The sequence below is a fragment of the Corythoichthys intestinalis genome, chromosome 13 (assembly GCF_030265065.1).
Source record: "Corythoichthys intestinalis isolate RoL2023-P3 chromosome 13, ASM3026506v1, whole genome shotgun sequence".
In the NCBI taxonomy this organism is placed as follows: domain Eukaryota; kingdom Metazoa; phylum Chordata; class Actinopteri; order Syngnathiformes; family Syngnathidae; genus Corythoichthys; species Corythoichthys intestinalis.
This window is the reverse complement of record NC_080407.1, coordinates 5,437,663-5,448,027: the sequence shown is the minus strand read 5'-3', so window position 1 is coordinate 5,448,027 and position 10,365 is coordinate 5,437,663. Positions and strand designations below refer to the sequence as shown.

The following is a 10,365-nucleotide window of genomic DNA, read 5'->3' as shown; positions in this document are numbered from 1 at the left end:
TATTTCACGGCTGAGGTTGGATGAGTTTATATCTCTTCGTACATAATTTAGGATTACAACTTCATCTTTAGAATGTGTCTCAACAAACAGCATGACAATTCTGCTTTCACCACTGTGTTTCTCAAAGAATAGAGCAAACAATAACAAAGCTGACAAGGACTCACGCTGCGTCATAACCGACAAACAGCTTTCACCCGACGCCATCTGCGCTGTTCTGTTTTCGCCAAACTTTTATGGACACGTGTGCATCGTGGCGGTGGGCCTCCTAAACCGGATGACCGTTGGGCGCCTGTTTGGGTTCGAGCCGGAGCGGGCGGTCGCCAACAAGCTGCCCCCGGGCCCGTTGGCGCGGAGGAAAAGGGTCTGAAAAAACATATTGTGTAATGGCTTATGTAAGGGTCTTCAGAAATTAATAGCTGAAGCGGAGAAGCGGAAGAATTGGCAAATTATGCCGAGGCCTCGCAGTATTGTTGCACCAGGGGCACCGCAGATGGATTTGGGGGAGCTCGCTATTTGACGCGGACTACTAATGAACTTCAATAATATTGTGATGAAGGGGAAGGTGAAAGACTCCGAAGTATAAATTAGCTATTAAAACTAGGGTTGTTCCGATCATGTTTTTTTGTGCTCCCGATCCGATCCCGATCGTTTTAGTTTGAGTATCTGCCGATCCCGATATTTTCCGATCCGATTGCTTTTTTTTTGCTCCCGATTCAATTCCAATCATTCCCGATAATTTTTCCTGATCATATACATTTTGGCAATGCATTAAGAAAAAAATGAATACAACTCGGACAAATATATACATTAAACATACAGTACATAAGTACTGTATTTGTTTATTATGACAATAAATCCTCAAGATGGCATTTACATTATTAACATTCTTTCTGTGAGAGGGATCGACGGATAGAAAGACTTGTAATTCTTAAAGGATAAATGTGACTTTGTAAATTGTGACTAAATATTGCCATCTAGTGTATTTGTTGAGCTCTCAGTAAATGATACTGCAGCCATTTAACTTCTGCCCAAATGCATGATGGGAAGTGCAACAATGACTGTGCGTAGGGCTACCAATTGATATATCTTCTAGGCGTTGGAAAAGAACGTAGGGTGCCAAGAAAATGATCAACAACTACCTTTCTTCCCCACATTTCCACGTTACATTTAATTGCTGAGAGAGGTATTGTAAGGCTTTAGCCACATAAAAAATGGCTCCAAAGGCTGTCAAAATTCTTTCTACTCATTGTACGCTGCATTTTAGCGCTATCTATAGGTAAAACGGCGTCTTTATAGATTGAACGCGACAACGCGTGAGTGGGTCGTGCAGCGCATGAGTTAATTACTTAACGTGATTAATTTAAAAATTAATTACCGCCATTAACGCAATAAATTTGATAGCACTACTTTCAGCCAAAACTACTCTGGATGAGTGTAAGACATTTTGTCTGTAACGTTAAATACAATTAGAAAACGGTTTAAATTTAAAAAAAAAAAAAAATTTTTTTGAAAAGGTATGTCCGATATTTTTTTGCATATTCCGATACTTTGAAAATGACGTGATCGGACCCGATCGATCGGCATCTTTAATTAAAACCGTTACAAATAAGACAAAACGAAAACAACGATTGACATCACACCATAATTAAGCCTGTCGCAATATGCAATAATTCCAATTATCGCGCGGTATATAAAAATGAAGAAGGTAATTTTCCTGCTACGATTTATCACCTCGCGTGCACGTGCGCGCGTTTGTCACGTGCGTGCGTGACGCACGCGCTTGCGGCAGATGTGTGGCAGACGTGCTTGACAGCGTTGTTTAAAGTTCAGCTTCCTTGTGCCACTGTTTTATTGACTTCTGGGTATGTTCGTTTTATACATTTGAGTTTGAGTGACCGTCATTTAATGGATGGAGGCAGGGCCGAGTGCACTGTCAGCGCACAGCAATGAGCGAGCGGAATGAGGAAGAGGACGAACCAGTCTACAAAATGTTTCTGGAGATTGTTTCAACAAAGATGGCCAACAGAATAAATCTACATGCTCATTTGAAACACTATCATCCTCTCCAGTTTTCACAGCTTACTAAGAAAAACTGCATCGCAACAAGCGGAGCCTCATCGTCACGTTAATTGACAATTAGAGGTATTCGCTTGATGTGAGAAATACAGACGAAACCGCGCAAAATAGCGTTCCCTCACGGAAAGTGAAGTCCGCTACATTGCTGAAGAAATGAGACAGTTTTACCTCTGTTAAATGATATTTGATACCTTTTGGAGCCAAAATTTTGTCACTGCTACTTAATTAATCTATTTTTCTCTGTTGTTGTTGAAGTGCAATTACTGTTACTGCAACTTTATACCTATGTGCCTAAATGCTTCAGTTATTAAGTGCAATTTTATTTCTTGAAAAAAGACATTTATTTTGTGTTTCTGTGCAGTATTAATATTGTTGTCTTGTACTTGAGGCATGGTCTATTGTTTTTAGTTGTGATTTCGTAAACATTTATTGCATTTGTACTTGATCTATTAATAATACTGTATTCTCACTGTGTTATTGTAAATCGGTTAAAAGGGGACGGGACTTGATAAACATATGCTTCTCTCGTCAGCCCTTGTCTTTTCTTCGTTTTTTTTCCCGGGTTGCTCATATCACATCTTGCAACTGTCAATGATACTGATTATGATCATGAAGACAATAAATAAATGCTCAAAAAAAATTTTTGGGGGGGGGGGTGCAATAATATCGCATATCGCAATAATTTATGAGATAATTTATCGCCCACAAAAATTTGTTATCGCGACAGGCCTAACCATAATAAACTGAAGTGAAGTTAAGAGCCTGGAAAGTTTACCAAACACAATTCTTCCACTCTAGGCCAAAACAAAAAAGGAACAGCACCAATCCCGCCCGTTTACAACATTCCTGAACACGGAATATTCCCGCTAGCTCTTCCACCTGCTGCAAAACCCTCTTGCTCAATTACAAACACAGCAAGGGTAAACACATTGGGAAAGATTTTTCTCGCTAGAACTAGCACGTCTACGTCCTCTCACAGACGTGGTCATTTTAAAGGCTATTTTTAGAGGGCATCGAAGCAAAAAAAAAAAACATCCATCTGGACAAATAGTCATTCACCAGAGGTGATGATTCTTTGTTGGGGGCTGTGATCTTTTCCTCTAACCTCTTTCCATTTTAAGACGGTCAAACAGATGTCGGAGAGAAGGAAAAACATCAATCGCTTGTACGGATAGGCCCTCCTGTGTTCTCAAGGCAATGTAAATACAGCGGTAAAGCACAGATGTGCTTGGTAGAAAAGCACAATAAGATGAAGGCCAAGAAAGCTAGAAATCAACGTGATCAAGAGTTTGACGCTTTGAGGATAAGCCTGTCGCGATATGCAATAAGTCAAATTATCGCACGGTAAATAAAAATGAGGGCGGTAATTTTCCCGGCTGCAATTTATCGCCGTGTGCGTACATGCATACATATGTGCGTGCGTGTGCTGCATGCACTCGTGCACGTGCGTGTTTAGTACATGAGATTCCAGTAGCTTTCACAGATGTTTATTGGCCATCAACACACTGTGGAATTAAAGTTCAGACATACAAAATAAGGAAACACTTCTGTATTGAACAATGAAAACGTTAGCATTGCTAGATGGAGGCTAATGGAAAAAAGACAATGTACTAACCACTTTAGTCTGCTATTAACAGTCATCTCCAGCCCTATTGTAATGCAAAGGATTATCATTATTATTTCTTCTCCTCAGCAAATGAAAATGGCCAATTTCGAGGCCTGAACATGCTCGAAAACCATAAGCGGATTTTAAGGGGGGCCAGGCGCCTCCTGGTGGCCGAAAAGTGTCATTGCACAAAATTGACTTTCCTATATATAAAGTTTTAAAGCAATAAAACTAGGGCTGTCAAAATTATCGCGTTAACGGGCGATAATTAATTTTTTAAAATGAATCACGTTAAAATATTTGACGCAATTAACGCACATGCCCCGCTCAGATTAAAATGACAGCAGTGTAATGTCCGCTTGTTACCTGTTTTTTGTTGTTTGGCGCCCTCTGCTGGCGCTTGGATCCAAATGATTTTATGGGTTTGGGGAGTGAGCATGGTGTAATGACATCAACAATGGTGAGCTACTAATTTATTTTTTGATTGAAAATTTTACAAATTTTATTAAAACGAAAACATTAAGAGGGGTTTTAATATAAAATTTCTATAACTTGTACTAACATTTATCTTTTAAGAACTACAAGTCTTTCTATCCATGGATCGCTTTAACAGAATGTTAATAATGTTAATGCCATCTTGTTGATTTATTGTTATAATAAACAAATACAGTACTTATGTACCGTATGTTGAATGTATATATCCATCTTGTGTCTTATCTTTCCATTCCAACAATAATTTACAGAAAAATATGGCATATTTTATAGATGGTTTGAATTGCGATTAATTGTGATTAATTACGATTAATTAATTTGTAAGCTGTAATTAACTCGATTAAAAATTTTAATCGTTTGACACCCCTATTTTATTGCAATGTTTTTCCTTATTCAGATTTGTTTCAAGACTACAGTTACAGTTAGACTTCACTTTGATGGTAATTATTGCAATTTTGTTGTTTTATCACAATAGATTGATTTATTTATATTTCAAAAACCAGAAGCCATTCATTTACGAATGTGATTGCACTTTAGTTTATGTATTTAAATGTTCAGATAGTAAGATTTGAATGAGGCAAAATAACATGCTTTTTCTCTCAAAGATATTGTTATAATCATTTGTCTCGGATGTACTGTAATTATTTTCTGTATAAAAATTAATTTGGTGTTCAAAAAGTCTTTTTTTCAAACTTGAGTCTTGAAAAAGAGGGGGTCGTCTTATAATCAGGGCCATCTTATATTCGGGCCAATACGGTATTTCATTTCAATAATTGATTTATTAGGATGTATTGTCACTAAATTCGTGGTTGAATAGGTATGAAAAAAAATTAAAAAAACAGGCAATAACATGGCATATCGCAATAATTTATGAGATAATATATCGCCTGTTAAAATTTCTTATTGCAACAGGCCTGGTTGAGGACTCATCAGTGATTTCTGCCCAGGTTATGTAACGGCAACTTTGGTTTGACCGGTTTACTCAAGGGGGTGTTCCAGGTACGTTGCGCTCAAAAGTTTATGCAAACAGTGTTTGGAGGGATTTCGTACGATGAGGTCAAGCTACAAGTTCGTCTGTATTTGAGCGGACGTGTCGTTCTACTATTTTGTTTTAAATTTCGCTCAGTATGAAAAGCTTGAATTGGATTTGCGTTCAGAACTTAGGGTTTGTACCATTCATCATTTTTACCTGGTCGGCAAAAAGAAACTGAATGGTGCACTCGTGAGTGAAAACTTGAGCATGCTTCTTTCATTATCTTTGTTAGCGCGATATCAAGAGTAATGAGTGGCTTGCAGCAAAGTCACGATCACGCACAAGATGAGTTATGAGATCAGTTTTTTAATCTAAAGTGAACTCAAATGACTGCCTTTTCTAAAATTGGAGGCGCCATAGCAGCTTGATCAAGTGATTTACATAAACAGATTAATATAAAACAACTTCATTAACTGTAGATACATGATGAATGATGCCTTAGGGCTCTTTTCCCATTAATATAACATTAGGGGAGTTTTGAATTGATATATTGTGTTTTTTTTAAGCCTATGGGAATTAAAATGTGTCTTCCTATTGTGGTACTGTAGCACATGGATCTGGTGACCTTGAATGCTCCAGAGACCTCATCTGATGCGCCGGAATATTTAATCGCTGTCAGCTGAAGGAGTGTCGCTCTCATGTGAGATGTTGGTTTTTTTTCCTGTTCCGTGGAGAGTTATCGAACATAATAAATCATTTATAACCCATTTTGGTATCCACTGTTGACTGTGGGGAATCCTGTGAGTATTTTTTTAAATACACTTTTGTGTTTGTTTTACCAGAGAATATATAGATGTTAACTCTTTAAGTGCCAGCTCTAGTTTTTGAGTATTATTCACAGAGTAGGCTATGTGTTTGAAAAAAAAAAAAAAAACTACAGTAATTTTCGCACTATAAGGTGCACCTGACTATAAGCCACCGCACACCAAATTTGACACGAAAACCACATTTGTTCACAGATAAGCCGCACTGGACTATAAGCCGCAGCCATCCTCACAGTATTATGGGATATTTACAAAAGATATTAACTAGGGTTGTTCCGATCATGTTTTTTTGCTCCCGATCCGATCGTTTTAGTTTGAGTATCTGCCGATCCCGATATTTCCCGATACGATTGCTTTTTTTTTGCTCCCGATTCAATTCCAATCATTCCCGATCATATACATTTTGGCAATGCATTAAGAAAAAAATGAATAAAACTCGGACGAATATATACATTCAACATACAGTACATAAGTACTGTGTTTATTATGACAATAAATCCTCAAGATGGCATTTACATTATTAACATTCTTTCTGTGAGAGGGATCCACGGATAGAAAGACTAGTGACTTTGTATATTGTGACTAAATATTGCCATCTAGTGTATTTTTACTGTGGCCATCCCAAATGCATGATGGGAAGTGAAACCATGACTGTGTGTCGTGCTACCAATTTATATATCTTCTTTGCGTTGGGAAATAACTTAAGGCGTTAGTGACAAAGATCAATTGCCACCTTGCTTACCCACATTGCTTCCCATGATATTTCTAATAGTAAGGAGAGGGATTGTAAGGCATTAGCCAATTAAAAAAAGGCTCCAAACGCTGCCAAAATTCACTCTACTCATTTTACGCTGCCTTTTATCTCTCTCTATAGGTAAAACGGCGCCATTACAGATTTACCGCGACAACGCGTGAGTGGGTCGTGCAGCGCTTGCATTAATAGTGTTAAATATTTTAACGGGATAAATTTTTTAAAAATTAATTACCGCCGTTTTCGGGATAAATTTGATAACCCTACCTTAAGTCTAAACTAAAGACTCTGGATGAGTGTAACATATTATGTCTGTAACGTTAAATACAATTAGAAAACGATTTAATTAAAAAATATATATATATATATTAAAAAAAGGCATGGCCGATTTTTTTTTGCCGATTCCGATACTTTGAAAACGACGTGATCGGACCCTGATCGATCGGGACGCCGATCAATCGGGACATCTCTAATATTAACCGGTAACACTTTATTTGACAGTGGCATCATAAGGCTGTCTAAGACCAAATGAACCACCATGAAGCTTTGAACCGATTATCTGCAAAGCTTCATTGCTTCAAGAAGCTTCATTTGGCCATCACTGTTCCCTTGGAGGAGACAGTCAACTTCTGCTACCATCTGCTGTCAAAACTGTTGTTATTCAACATGCCTCTTTGCATGCATTGCAGCACTACAGATGTAAATAACAATCAAAATTCATGTTCTGTTCTAATTATTTCTTTACTGTTCCAGTTGTTTCATTAATTGCTACATGAACTGGTTATACTTTATTTGACAGTGGCGCCATAAGACTGTCAATAGACAATCACAATTTCGACATGAGACTGTCATGAGCATTAATGAATGTTTATAACAGATGTCATTTAGTGTTATCCGGTAAATTATCTCACTTTTGAATTGATGTAAAATAGCCGAGCTGGACATAAATGGAGTCAGTGACATAATTTGCCAGATGGCACTTAATAACATCTGTCATAAGTAGAGATGTCCCGATCGGATGCCGATCGATCGGGTCTGATCACGTCATTTTCAAAGTATCGGAATCGGCAAAAAAATATCGGCCACGGCTTTTTATTTATTTATTTATTTTATTAAATCGTTTTCTAATTGTATTTAACGTTACAGACATAATATGTTACACTCATCCAGAGTCTTTAGGTTTAAGGTAGGGTTATCAAATTTATCCCGATAACGGCGGTAATTAATTGTTTTTAAAAATGTATCACGTTAAAATATTTAACGCGATTACTGCATGTGCTGCATGACCCACTCACGCATTGTTGAGCTCAATCTGTAATGGCTTCGTTTTACCTATATAAAAGGCAGCGTAAAATGAGTAGAGTGAATTTTGGCAGCCTTTGGAGCCTTTTTTTAATCGGCTAAAGCCTTACAATCCCTCTCCCTATGATTAGAAATATAATAGGAAGCAATGTGGGGAAGCAAGGTAGCAATTGAATTTTTTCCTAACACCTTATGTTATTTCCCAACGCAGAGAAGATATATCAATTGGTAGCACTACACACAGTCATGGTTCCACTTCCCATAATGCATTTGGGCATGGTTACAGTATCATTTACTGAAAGCTCAATAAATAGACTAGATGGCAATATTCAGTCACAATATACAGAGTCACAAGTCTTTCTATCCGTGGATCCCTCTCACAGAAAGAATGTTAATAATGTAAATGCCATCTTGAGGATTTATTGTCATAATAAACAAATAAGGTACTTATGTACTGTATGTTGAATGTATGTATTCGTGCGAGTTTTATTCATTTGTTTCTTAATGCATTGCCAAAATGTATATGATCGGGAAAAATTATCGGGAATGATTGGAATTGAATCGGGAGCAAAAAAAAGCAATCAGATCGGGAAATATCTGGATCGGCAGATACTCAAACTAAAACGTTTGGGATCGGATCGGGAGCAAAAAAATATGATTGGAACAACCCTAGTCATAAGCATTCAGTAATGCCCATGATAGTGTCATGTCATAATTATGACGGTCTTATGACGTTGCTGTCAAATAAAGTGTTAAATTTTAACCCAAATAAATCAACAAATAAGCCGCACTGGCTAGGATTCAAAATGAAGGAAAAAAGTAGCGGCTTATAGTCCGAAAATTACAGTAAATTAACTGTTGGTACCATAATCTATTTTGACAATAACATTAGTTTTTCTCCATAATCTTTAACAATAAGTGATCCAAAGGTGCAATTGTCTCCAAAAAGAAAGCGCAAGATTGGTTCCTTATGTGCTTTTGGTGGAGAACTTTTGGTCATCCTTCCTCGACATTCCCTTCAGGGATGTTTCCTCTCATGTGGCCAGTCGGAATGTAAATAAAGGACATCTAGTCCAACTCATATCTTTAATTCGTCTTGAAATTGTTTGGAGAAACCCAAAGCAACGATTAGGATCACTTGAAGACACTTGAGGGGCTTTTGCATATTGTGGGTGGGGGGACATGTTGGGGTGTCAGAATAGTGACCCCCTCCACCCACTCACCACCCAACGATGTAACATGACGCTTCACGAGCTGCCGTCATCACATTGCACATGGAAATTTCCACTCAGACTCCTTGCTTGTTAAATGGGAAGGGTCTCCATCTCTTGTTTCCACTAGTCCTCCTCCTCCTGGTCTTGCTGCTACTTGCAACTGCTTTCAGCTCAAACTGGGTAAGCCTTTCTCAACTCACTTTTCTCTCTTTTTTTCCAAAATAATTTCACTTTTATCCTACATGCAATTTTTGCATCATCAATTTGATTTGGCGTTTTTGGTAGTCAAGATCTTTAATGGGCTTGAATTTGTGTGATTTTTTTTTAGCTTTAACGCGTGGAAATTCAGACAACAGTTTACACAAACATGTTTTAAGTTAATTAACATGCGTTTTGTTTTAACGGGAGCGCGTCATTGCTTTTAGAGCCGTTTCTCCCGCAAGGATGTCGTTAAAGCGCCGAGGGGGGCGTCATAAGACAGCCAATTTTGAAATAAAACACATTTTCACACCATCGAAGCACTTTGAATGCACGCGTAAATCCAAGCGTCATTGCGACATTTTTATTCATACACGTTACGACCGTCTGCGTTCCAATTTTTCCGCGCGTTGTGGAACAAAACAAAAAGGGTCTTCCTCCATGGGGCTCACATGGCGTGGTGCCGAACACGCTTCTGTCGCCGAATAATGGCGACGTTAAGAGCAGATTGAGCAATGTGGATTGCATGGATCTCTAGCACCCAATAATAATGTTGGGGTTGCAATCATGAGAGCTAATAGTGATGCGGCTTAGTTTCCTTAATGGTGGTACGTTAAACCTGGAGTTTTTGGTGTTTTGTGCAATATCACTGCTCTGTTAACTCTGGACTTTAAATCTAAAAATGCATAATTTCAAGCGTCAGGCCAATTGGTATTATCATCTTTGCCCAAGATACAAAAATGTCAGAAAACACTAGCTGAAGGTCAGAAACTACTATTTTTCTATTAAGGGTGTGACAAAATATCGAAATTTCTTTATTTCTTTATTTAAGGATCCTATTCTTCCTGGGGTCCATTCACAGTAATTTTTACAATATATACAAAACAATTAATAGCATAAAGCAGGTTTACCTACAGTGTGGAAAAAAA

At 37.8% G+C, this 10,365-nt stretch overlaps 1 protein-coding gene across 1 annotated transcript in view; it reads left to right on the top strand.

Moving 5' to 3' along the window:
- Nucleotides 1–9,306: 9,306 nt before the first annotated feature.
- Nucleotides 9,307–10,365, top strand: part of slc38a4 (solute carrier family 38 member 4) — a 46,169-nt gene continuing 45,110 nt past the window's right edge. The window contains exon 1 of the mRNA XM_057854397.1: nt 9,307–9,418. The gene's annotated coding sequence lies outside the window, so the exon portion shown is untranslated. The remainder of the gene's footprint in view (nt 9,419–10,365) is intronic.